Raw genomic sequence first — 12,957 nt, 5'->3', positions numbered from 1 at the left:
CATGGTAGAAACAGAAAATATTTTGGTAAAATAGAAGGAAATATTTGTCTTGGTTTTAAATACCTGAGTAGTTTAGAATGTGATGCTGCACAATGGCTCAGTTTTACACACAGACAAGCTTCAAGTGACAAGATGAGATTTATAACACTTTCTATTATTCTTAACGGTTATTATAATAATAATGACACTAAATTCAGTCAAATTGATATCATAATGTGGGATATAATGAGTCAGTAAATTATAGTGGAGAAGATGCCTTGGAACTATCAAGAAAAGGTATTTAATACCTCTAAAAAGTTAATGATGCTTTTGCATCACTGTAATCACAATACCTCTGTAACATTCACATGAGATAAAAGTTCCCTGAGTACAAAACAGAAAGCTAAGACTGTCATTGAAACAAATGATTAACAAAAAGTCACCTTTTACATGTTTTTCACCTTTATCAAAATATATCTAGTAAACAGAATAATAACTATTCCTTCTTCTTACTCTTGGATTTGCTGAATGATCATTCTTGTATGTTTTATGAAAGTATAAAGCCAACAAATAAATTAAATGAATTAGAGTTGAGGGAACTGGTGACTCCACGTGGTTACGAAATAATCTAAATATATTTGTTGCTCAAACTAGTTTGGAAGCAATAGCTTAAGACATCAACTTAGTCAATATGCCACTGGCATTTATAGATTTAGCTGTGCAAATAATTATTTATCTTGACTTTTTAAAGGAAGTGGCAGTTTGGGGGAAAAAAGTAAAACCAGAAGTAAATCAAGATGTTGGGAAAAAAAAAATCTTTTTTTGATTAAAAATATGCTAATTTTAAGCCATTTTAGTAAAGAAAAAAAGATTGGTTTTAGAACAAAAGTTGAAATATTTGTTTTACTCTTTCAATGAAAAGTTTCATTTTTTCAAGATGCCTTTGCTTTTTTTATCCTAAGTAGGAATATTCATATTGAACAAATGTATGTACATATTCATTTGATACCGTGGAATTTCTACTTTGAATCTTTCTTCCCCCCTTCGCCCCAAAAAATCAAAAAATCACATTAAAGTCTGTTTTAAAGGGTTTCAGATATAACTATACCTATAGATACCCAACAAGCATATATGTTGCTTTACAACTTGTGGAAGGTTCTATTATAATTGTTGATTTGTATTTTTTTGTTTGCCAACATTTTTGGAAAAAAAAATAATTCCATTGACTTGAAACTACTTTTATTAAGCTCCAGCAAAGCAGACTCCATTATTCTTGTAGCAAATTAATGTTTAAAATTTCACAGTCCTGCATTCAGTACTGAGCAGTTTACTGAAAGATACTGGTTATAAGACAGTACAGCTTAAAATAAAAGCCATCATTTCAGCATTTTGGATGTAGTAGCACTTTTGACATAAATAGATCAAGTATAATTCTTATTTTTACCCTTATTTTTCAAAACAATTCAGAACTGTTTTTTAAGTAAGTAGAAAGTACACTAGAAACAATTGAATCTCTTATATAATAGTCAACTGCATTGCCTTTGGATGAAGCCAGAGATGCAATCAAGTATGGCCTAAAAACTATCCTCTGCCTGATACACAGAAAATAATTGGAACGAGACTGACTGCCAGAAACAATCTACCAGAAGAAATGGAAAGCTTTTCTGAACACCGAGCAACATCGCTGCCATTCTAACCTATCTAGAAAATCACCGGAGGAAAAAAAGAAAGCAGTTTTAACTTGTCTTGTCTGTGTTAAAAGAAAAACCCTTCAAAACAAAACAACCTCGCAAAATGAACTAAGAAGACCTGAACAAACAAATCTGGTAGACAGTTTCATACAACGTGCAGCACCGCATGGGTTTCATGTTGAATTTTCTGGAGAAATCTACCTCCAAAGCTGCCAGTGAACTAGCTGTGAGGTCCAACCCAATGCAAGTGCTGCGTAGGCAGCCGTGCTGGGAGGTGGCAGTTCACGGACCCTGGCTGGCCGTCACCCATGGCATGTGGCCTGCCACCAGCCCAGGGATGGCCCGGGGACAGCCAGGGGTGACTGAGGCCCTGGTGATAGCTGGGGAGGACTTGTAACCTCATACCATGCTAGTGATGGTGTAACGATCAAGAAACATGAAAGCTGATCGCGTTCACAGTACTAGTTTTATATCTTAGCTGACATTTCCAGCATAAAGCCACCTCTCTGTCCTGTGCTCTCTCAGCCAGCTCCCGCAGTGACCGTCACCTCCCCAGCTCAGCCCTGCCGGGTTTTTAAGAACCGATGGGATTCACAGGATTCAATGGCATGAGTTTGTGCCCAAAATCACCAACTACTGAAAGCTTTTGCTCACAGCAACTTGTTATTTTGTGGCTGCACAGGTGGAATACAGAAGATCATGAATAGCAGAGTAACAGTATAACACAGTATGTTTACGCTCACTACTAACTTATTGATATATTTTCAAAAAAAGTATAAAAAAAAAAGAGGTGTCCAATATTATTTTCTGTCTTTTCCTCAGCAGCCCCACAGGTAATGTACAGTATGGAAAATAAAGACTTAGTAAATATTGTGTACAGTGATGCTGATTCTAACCCAGAAGCTAGCTGAATACAAAGACTTTTAGTTTTCTTTCCTTAGGAGCTGAAGTAGAACGCAGTGTACCCAAAGGAGTGAGTGTGTCGGTGTTTAAAGATCCACACTCAAAGCACTGGTGTCAAAACTTACATGCAGAGCTCCGTTTCTGCTCTCCTTCAGTACTTTGTCCTCTCCTCTGCCACCTCCTTCTACAGACACATACATACACACACTCACTTGCTGGCCAACCCTGAGTATAAAATTCTCCCCCGTCTTTTCTTCCTGCCTCCTGGCGGAAGAAAAAGAAATTCTGACATCTTCAGCTCCAGCAAAACCTGGTCCAGCAAGTGCTCCCCTGTCCTGCACCCAGCCCCTGGAGAGGGGCCCCTCTTCCTTCCCCAAGCACAGCCACCTTCTCAGACCATTAATCGAGTCCTGGAAAAACTTCTGAACTCCAGTTGCCTTCAGGGAGTTCTAGTTTGCACACACAGTCCCTTCATCCTTACTTACATGGGTAGCATCAGGGAGTGACGTCTTCCTGGAGCCTGGCTTCTCAGCCCCCTTGCCCCTGCTCTGGAGCTACGGCCGCTGGGGAGAGGGAGCACAACCTCCTGGGAGCACGATGCGGTCACCCTGGCACATCTCCGCTGCGATAGCTACCGAAGAGGAGATGAGGAGCAGACGGCAAGTTCTGCCCAGCCAGCTCCCTGCTGCTGCGTGTGCAGAGCATATGGCAGCAACATTGCCTCTCTAGCTCCATTTACCCTCCACCTCCATTTCACTAGCTCAGAATAAATATTGCACTTATGTGACTGCTGAAGAGGAGAGAACTTCTGTAGGGAGGGGAGAGATAGGCTGGATGAATTTTTCCAGGACTTCTCACTTCATCAGGATTAACTTCATGCCCGCCCACCAGTTTGCAAAGTGTGCTTATGTTATTGAGAAATTTTCGTTACAGCCTTTCAAACAGAAAAGCCACTTTTTAAAATGTCAGAACCATCAGTTACAAAAAGGCAGTTGCATAAGCGCTGAAATAAACTTTGCTCTTCTTACATAGGCTACATGAACAGCTGAAGAGGGTCAGATGAGGGGTGCATCTGCTCCAGTATCCTGATTCTGGCAACAGACAGTGAAAGATACGCTTTAGAAGTGAACTCATAACAGAACCGCCTGAAATGTTCTCCATAACCTCTATTAGTTAAAGGTTCACAAAGCTCCTGAAATATAATTTATAGGTCTGAAAATGTTTCCTCTTCTCTAATGCCACTCTGGATATTTGTACTTTATGCCACGAATCAAACTTAGAATGCTGACAAAAAATTGATCTGACGTGATTGAGCATGAATTTCTGTTTTAATATATGCCACACAACTGGATGCACACAGCAATCTGCCTAAATATCTTTTTAAGCTGAACTCCATCAGGCTTCTCTTCACTAATATTTATATTAGTTATGCTGAGAGTTGCTAACTGCAGTAATGATGTACTTTATGAAGTTCTAAAATGATTATTCCTTCTTTTGGTTGGGGAAATTAAGGTACAGGGATGTGAAGTAATTTATTTAAGTAAAACATTTGCTAAGTGGTTAGAATGGTATCTGTTGGTTTAAATATAGGGAAGAAATTGTCTTTTAAAAGTGATTACTTAACTGATTCTCAAATTTTCAAAGGGTTTTTACTTCAGTTTTGAGATTTGTGCTCAAAAAAACAGTTATAGGCAAATGAAGAGCTAAATGTCTGAACACTCAGATTTTGATTTAGATGGAAATTCTGTTTGGTTGCACAAATGCAGAGGCAGAGAGGTAACTACGCATTCTTGATTTTTACTACAAAATGAAAAAAAATTGAAACTGAACCAAATGTTTATATTTCATTTTGATAAATGAATGTATAATAAAGTCTTATATATCAGAACTTTAGAAGCAAATCAAAGGCAGAATGGCTGGTGATATTGAAAAGAACAGTTCTATGTTATTAATCTTGATATTGCAAGATGAAGCTCTCACTTTCCCAATCATCTCTTTATATAGAAAGAAGCTCTTTTCCCCCTTCCAGATATTCTCCTTGTTAAGCAATAAGATGTCATTCGTTCTTGAATGAAATGGTACATGAGATGATGGTGGCTATTATTTTCAATGTGTATTTTTGTCTGTTCATACAAATAGCCAAATCATGTGAGACAGATGTTAATTACATTTGATAGGAGAAAAGTTATTTCTGCAACTGCAACATCTTTGGCAGCCACTGAGTTCATCACACTTTGCTTACTCAACTAGCAAAACTTGCAAAAACTGTGCTAATAAATGAAAGGATTATGACAATATGCTCATCATCCAATGACCTATGTTAAATATCCTAATTTAGGAACCTGCAGATTTAGTATGATGACATTCAGAGGGAAGAATGAATTTATGGGTGCTTCTGAGACTTTTATTTCCTTGCACACGAGTTTTATGTATGCCAATATGAATAGCAGAATAGGATAAAAGTATCTTAATAGTGATAGTAGATTGAAAAAGTCACTTAACAATTCCTCTGCTTTTCTATTTTGTATGCTAAAATATATATGACAGTTTTAAAATCCCAGTATATGGTTTTGATAGTTATGGACGTTTTCTTCATGGAGTCTGACCTTAAATTACACCTAAGAATAAACAGCTACAGATTTCCTTTTACAACAGCATTTCCTGACACTGGAAGCGGAATACAAAATAATATATTCAGTTAAGAATAAATATGCTATCTGTTGCTAAAAAGTTATTTCATGCAAACCAAGGCACAACACGCTTGAAAGTTAGGCTGCACATACTTGCATAGTTCATATTCCAAATGCTAACCCTGCTTTTTCACTTTTAGTGTTCTAAATTTTATTTTAACGTGTTTCTTGGATTGTGTATGATCTCAATCCCTGCTAAAGACAGGGCACCTTTGAGCATGAGGAGTAGGTCTCCATTTATTCTTGTTACAGAGGTCTAGACAGGTGATTTAAGTTAAATAACGCCTGTCTTTTGTATACAGTTTGCGTATCATTTGACCATAAGAAATAGAATTCTATTTAGTGTATCCTTCTCCTATACTATCGTATCTGCAGTATGTCCTCTGTTCTCATTAAATTGCTTCAGCCTCAGTTTCCAGGTTGCATAAAAACATAAGTGCAGCGAATCTACTCAGAGGGGAAGTAGTCAGAAAAAAGGACAATAAATGCTGCACACCTGGAATCAGGCATGGCTGCACATGTTCAAACTTCTGCAATCCCCAATCACATAGGTGGAGCTGGAAGAATTTCTCTAATGGCTTAGTCATTAGTACTAATTTATACATATAAGTAGATCTGCTTGTATACTCTGTCCTATAGAAGACTTTGCTACATATTTACATAATCTGGAATTTTGCCTATTTACATGCCTAATATCCTAGTGTTTCAAGTAGCAAGCACAGCTTGTCTTCCTTGGGACTGCTAAATGTAGATCAAAAGTGTTAACATAGGTGCATTTCTATCAGAATGAAATCAGTATCAAAAACAATGCGTAGTGTGGGCTGTCTCCTGTGTATAAATACCAGTTTTATTAAAGAAAAAGAAAGATTTTTCTCTTTTCCAGATTCCTACTGCATTTCTGCATGTTATTTGGACTTCAAAAGATTCTTTTGAGTAATAGTCACTGTAGGAAAGGAAATAAATGACAATTAATATTCAATCCTAATATTGGTATATGTTTTACAGGCACCAGAACATCTCATCCAAAACATGGCCAAACTCAACAATAAGACTTCTTATAATGTCTATTTTGAAAAGCTGAATGAGATAAAATTAAAGTTTTAAAAGTTTTTGCTTTTCCTTTGAGTCTTCATAAAACCATGTATAAACTTCAAATTAGCCTAAAGGAAAAAAAAAATCCTTAAAGTAGTCACAAAATGGTTAGTAATGAATCAACCATTGACTGCTGTGATAGATGATAATAAAAGACAAAGGAGGGTAGGAACACACTCCTCTTTAGACACTAAAGGAGGAATTTGGTCATTTAAACAGGTGTCTAGTGTCATCTAAAAGATGTTCCTATAGGACTGGTAGGTATGACTCAGGACTTATATGAGACTTCTCATGGTCAGGACAAGCTGCTGATTTAAGATGCTGTAGCATCTTAAATGGCACTGGACACCTATGTTTACGCAACTGAATTGCACCCTAAATGTAGTTGCATTTTCTCTTCTGAGGCAATCTTTCCTTCTCTATTGACAGCTTGCTTAGGAGTCTAGACTCCTTAATGTGATGGTCTGGACCCCCTTCAAGGAAGGTACTAAAATAGCCTAAAGTTCAAGATGGAAGATCTCTGAAATATCTAAATTATGGCAAACTTTAGGGCTAAAAAACAAAGTATGGAGTCAGACTACTGTCTTCCAGTCAGTCTATTCACATGCAGAATTCAATGAACCTCTCACTTTAAAATATGAGAGACTGGAAAACAAGAATATCTTTCTGCTTCACTCGGCAATTTTCTGTTCACTTTCTGAAGCCTCTTAGGTGCAATATGGCTGTATTTCAGAGATTTCTCTGCAAGTAGGGGAAAAGAAACTTCGTTCCTGTAAGCTAAAAGCTAAGATTCACATTTAGTCACACATTTTTAAAAAATGTAGGAGTTGATCTTTAAAAAATTCTGAATACATAGACATTCAGTCTAAAATTGTGAAACTTAGCAGCATTGCATCAGAGGCAGTTACTTCAGGAAGGTACTTGGATGGCAAAATTAAAATCCCATAAAAATCTGGAATGATCTGGGCATTTTTCACACGATATATGCAAGTTTTTATGGTGAAAAATATAAAGGGGATTGTATAAAGTAAGATTTTGTGTACTATGCAAAGAAAAAGAAGCCTGTGAAGTGCAGCCCCTCATGGTCATTAATATAAGCTATGAATTACAGGGCATCCATAGGCTTCATCCCCATGTAGGACTCAAAACCCACCAAATTCACGTAACAGTTCCAGTCTCCAGTCTCAATGCCCCCTTCCATGCCACATACCAGAAAGTCCCCAATCATTACGATGGAGGTGAAGTGTTAGCTTTCAGCATCAAGGAGGGCTTCACATGGACCTTCCTGGGACAACGTTCTATGCTTATATAAACATGTTCCTACTGACATGTTTGTCTTCAACCCTCAGTGAATTAGCACGGTAAGGACAAATATTTCCTAAAGAAGTTCTCTCCACTTTTTGTGAAATGAAATCTTGTCCTCTGCCATCCCCAGCCTGTAATATATGCACAATGTATGACAACATATCTCCTCTCATTGAAGAGCCAAATTAAATTGCAGCATGCAAGTAGACTAGCTTTAGAAACCAGGTTGAGATTTTACCGAACAGCTTCTCCTAGTTTGGCTCACAACAAGAAAAATGCAACTGGTACCACTGATGAAAGGAACTGGAGGTATCATGGTTTGAACTGTGATACAATGAGAATACAATGATTTTTGACTGTACGTGATGCAGATACACTTTTTCTGCTCTGTTTTACACTGTTTCCTCAGTTAGTTGTGCTGAATGGTATAGGAATACACAAGCAGTGAACATATCAGAAATCCGGGCTGACTGTCTATTACTGGAGGAAGAAATTTTCATGCTCCATGGTGCCAATAATATATTTTGTTGCTGGCAGGTACTTTCCAAGCACTTATCTTCCTTCTCTTAACTTCATGGAATTGATAGCAACATCTGAAGAGAGATCCTCAGTCCTGGCTTGTTTGAAATGGGAATAGTAGTTAGCTATGACAAGCTATGTCAGTCCAGACAAGTATCATACCTTCCAAGCAAAGGTATGGAGGGAGGCTGATAATACATGCTGTTTTTATTGGTGTCGCTCCACTCTCACAGACTTGCAGGGTGGCATAACTTGCAGCTGCAAATCTGGCACTTGGGGAGGCCTTGGTATATACCTAACAACTTTTTGAGCGCTTTAGCCTGGAGATGCATAAGGATAATGAAACGATACCCCTTCACCAGCAGGCCATCTTTTAGTACAATTTCTCATGTTCTAAACACAATGTCTTAATTTTGGGAGGCCCATCTTCCTGGCACTACTGGGTGTCAGGCAACTGGGCTTATTAGATTTCAGCCAACTTCTAGTGTTGGTAGTAATGAAGTCTTACACATGTGTAACCAGATCTTCACTAAGCTCCTGGCTAGGGAATTTTTTGAAAGTGCATCTGTGGTAAATTGACTATTACCACAGATATGGAATATTGTAAAAGAGAATTTTGTCAGGTGAATCTTGACTGATAGAATGTGAGAGGGATGATAGAATGTGAAGAAAAAGAATGAAAAAGAAGATCGTTACACTGGTGTGTGGTCATGATGCCCTGAGTCTTGTAATGATATTTTGACAGTATTCACATTCTCAGATGACTGCCAAAAAAACTTATTTTTTAATTTTGACATATTTGTTTCTTCACATTGACAGCAGTCCTTGTGCATACACAGTTCACCATTTTCCCCTTGCCAAAACTGGGCAGCTTGCATCTCATCTGATCATACATCAAGTGAGATAATAACATGTTAATTTGAGCTGACAATGGACAAACAGGGAACAGAACTAAGAATCCCTTTTAGTCCGTGAAAATGCAGCCTTTTGCAGATGTCACAACTCCCTTCTGTGTTGAGTGCAGCAGTTTTTAGAGATTGTGAGATACTAGCTATATTAGGCGTACTTTGCATGAATGATGCCTACATAATTATTCCCTATAGTTTAGTGATGTTGTAGGGTCAGCTACCCTGTAATGTCTTAGTTTTACTCTTTCTCAAGTGAATACCAACAATTATGATTGTGTAGATCAAGAAGTGTGCAAAGCCTCACCAACGTGCAACTTGCAGCTGGCCAAGTGAACGTTTGGCTGATGAAATGAGAAAGTTTACCATTTTTGAGTTACACTGTTGAGCTATGAGACATCATTAAGGATTTAGATATCTCTGGAAAGTTCATCCTGCAATGACCATGGCTATTCATCAGTCAGAATCAACATAAAAGATTCAATTATTCACTTGTGGATCATATCTTGGAATCATTTCTTGGGAGCTTTCACCAAAGGAGCTGAAATTTGATGTGTGCAAAATGAGAATCTTTCCTGAGCTCGAGTATGTAGGAGTGTTTCAGTTTGTCTAGTCCATTGAACGACTTTGAGAATTCTGGGAGAGTTTTTACCTTTGTAGCTTGAGCTTTGATCCGACTCAGCTGCAGGCCTAAATCTTTGTTTGCCTTAGAACAGTAGTCATTCAAAATCATTCACTGTACAAAAATCTTTTCATGTAGATGTAGTGTTTTACCCCTGACATTCACTCAGCATTTTAATGGGATACAGGGGGCCTCTTAAATGCAAACAGTCTTCTATCAGCAGGTTGAGGCTTCAGAAAAGACAGAGCAATTCAGGCCCTCAGGAAAGCCTATGACCTCAGCTTCTGGACTATCCCAAGACAGATGGAGATGCTGTGGAGTGTAATGTTCATATCCAGCAGCTTGATTGATCTCCAAATGCTAAAGCACATCCTAGAAAGGCATTTGCAGTATTATTAACAGCCATTAGCTCACATATGCTAGATTTACATGAGGGCATAACAACCCTTAGGAATTCTGAAACATCTGGCAAATGGGATCAGGAATGTAAGTTTGCCTAGTTTTGCCTCATCCACTGTGATGTGGTCCCTCTGAGTCTGCTTGCAAAGTTTGTTGTGGGTCTGGGGCAACAATAGCTACTTCTTAATGCCAGCCCTGGGCTGTGAGTGGTGCTACTGTAAGATCACCAGGATTTCACATATCCCTTGTTGATATTTGGACACAATATCACATTCAGTTTGTCTAGCTACTTTAATTGCTTCATAACATCACAGCTATGTCAACCTCTGTCTTGCATTAGTCTCTATGTTCCAAATGTTGCAATCCAAAACTGCTTAATTTTGAAACCTGCTGGTAAAATCACTGTGTTGTGATCAGGTAAAAAGGATGACATTTAACACAGCTTCACCCTTCTCTTGAAACAGAGTTTGTATCTGCCTGCTTACTAAGATTTTGGATGAGGAGTAAAATAATTAACAAATTTACAGTATTAGTTTTTGGTAAGCTTGTTTCTTCAACCACTAACTTAAAGGACAGCATGGTGTCTTCAGCCCGTGGCCAAGATCAGGTAAGATGAAGGAGATAAGGTCTTTTCTGGCTTTTTCCCCCATGTCTGATGCATGTCAGGATTTTGTTTTCCACTTGGACCAATCAGCATCAGCCTTGCAAGGGAAGGGCTTCACAGCTGCATCACAGGTAGGAGCATCAAAAACTGTGGCTATCACCTATGCTGGTTGCATCGTGGATCATACTGTCCTTGTCCTCATTATAACATTGTATTGCTAGAATACGACAATTTGATCATAGCCTCCTTACCAAAGCCTCCTGTGACTGCGATTGTAGCTGGAGTGCACAGCTACAATTGCACAACACCATACAGTTCATGTCAAAAGAATAAATAAAAAGTATTTTAAGAGCTCCATTCATCATCCAGCAATGCCTACTTAACAACCAAAAGGTACATGTGTAACCCCAAATGGTTTTGAAACACGATTTTAAGAGCTTAATGAGCAAAATAGTGTTGATAGAACCTGGAAAGCTTTCATATCTTCAGTTGATTAGACTATAAAATGGCTAAACAGGGAAAGAAATCATACTCTAGCAAGGGTGAAAAGGACTGTGTATCAGAAGATATGAGCTCTTTGCTGAGCAGCTGTTTTATAAGTGTTCTGACCTTAGGTGTCTTTTTTCATTTTAGCATTATCTTATATGGAAAGCACTTGGAATATTCACAGAAACCATGTTAGATGCTAGAATCATTAACCTGAGATTCTCCCATTACATCAGAACTCTGTCACTCTTCTCAAAAATAAAGACAGTTGATGCCAGAATATATTCTGAGATGTAATTTCATATTTATTGGGCTCATATAATTATATAATGATTATATACTTCAATTGATATTTTTGTGTTAGATTCTTAGTATATTTGAATTCATTTATTTGAAAAAAAATCAATTTTACTTTACTATATTCCTAAGCACCCGTTTTCCACGTTTCTGTCATAATCCATGACTACAATAATCACTACCACTGGTATTATGACACTAGTGTTCAATTTTAACATCAAAATTTAGTTGAGTTGCAAGGGCACTCTTTGGAAAATACGAACAACCTCCATCAATAGCTCGTCCACATTTCAGACAGTTGAACAAGCAGCTATATTTGATTGCTGAATCAGAATATAAAACTACAACAAACAAGGAAAATATCTCATGGAGCATATTAAGTAATATGAAAATATTAGGAAATACGAAATTTATATTATTAATCTCCCCTGAGCTTCAGGAAGTCTGTTGCACCCTTTCTTCACTGAAACAGCTACTTTGCCTTTCAGTAATGAGTTGCATTTTGAAGTTTAAAGGGCATTAAGAATTAAAAGCAATCAAAAAGATAGTATACTAATGTTTTTTTACAAAGACAGCACCAAAAATCTGCATTGTACTTTTCTTTTTCACATTTTACTTTTTTGTATAAGTTATCTATTTATCTTTTTGGCATCAGAAACATCCTACCAATTATAATATAAGACTTTGAGGAAATTATGGTGTTTTAAAAATAATACTTCTCACAACCTTCACACTTCCTGCTTGCAAGGTCTTGGAGAGTCTTACACAATTAGCTAGAGTTCAGGGTGATTTATTCCAACATATGATAGTCTGCATCATTCCTTTGCTACAACATAAGAAGGATGAAAGAAAATTTCCAGAAGAATCACTTGGGATCATTCCATCAACATTATTCTTTTTGTATGTGTTTATGTGTCTGTTCCCTGTATTGGAATATGCTAAAAGTATCCTGCTGCCTTGATCCATCTACAGTGATGGCCTAGGCAAATTCTCTGTATCTTCACAGGGACTCTGGCCACCATGAACTGGGTTTCTGTGGATGTAACAGAAATCCAAAGCTATCATTTTTTCTATGAAGCCTTGGGGAGTTAGCCCTGTTCCGAGCAGGAAGTTGGACTAGATTGCTAGACATCCCTTCCAACTTAAATTACTCTATCATTCTGTGATTGTATTTTTCTACAAGAGACTATACCTGGCTTGGTAACCAGGTCCATCTTCCTAAACAGATTTCTTATCTGTATGCAGACCTGACGTGACTCTGCAAACCTTTAACACAGTAGTTTGCAATCTTTATCAATCTGTGGATATGAAGATATTTCTGGTAATTTTAAATCTCTACACAGGAAGTTTCTTTTATTTAGTTATTTTTCACAGATTCTTTATTAGTAATCCACAGATGCCTGTATCATACATATCATTTGCTGAAAACCCTTGTTTTGATGGTTCTGATAAGAACAATATTGGA

At 37.6% G+C, this 12,957-nt stretch overlaps 1 protein-coding gene across 7 annotated transcripts in view; it reads right to left on the bottom strand.

The window, feature by feature from the left end:
* The window catches only part of MAGI2 (membrane associated guanylate kinase, WW and PDZ domain containing 2), a 749,564-nt gene that overhangs the window by 135,313 nt on the left and 601,294 nt on the right, over positions 1 to 12,957 (bottom strand). The window lies entirely within an intron of this gene.

Source organism: Rhea pennata, chromosome 1 (assembly GCF_028389875.1).
Source record: "Rhea pennata isolate bPtePen1 chromosome 1, bPtePen1.pri, whole genome shotgun sequence".
In the NCBI taxonomy this organism is placed as follows: Eukaryota; Metazoa; Chordata; class Aves; order Rheiformes; family Rheidae; genus Rhea; species Rhea pennata.
Note: the sequence above shows the minus strand (reverse complement) of the source record. Positions and strands in the feature narration are given on the sequence as shown.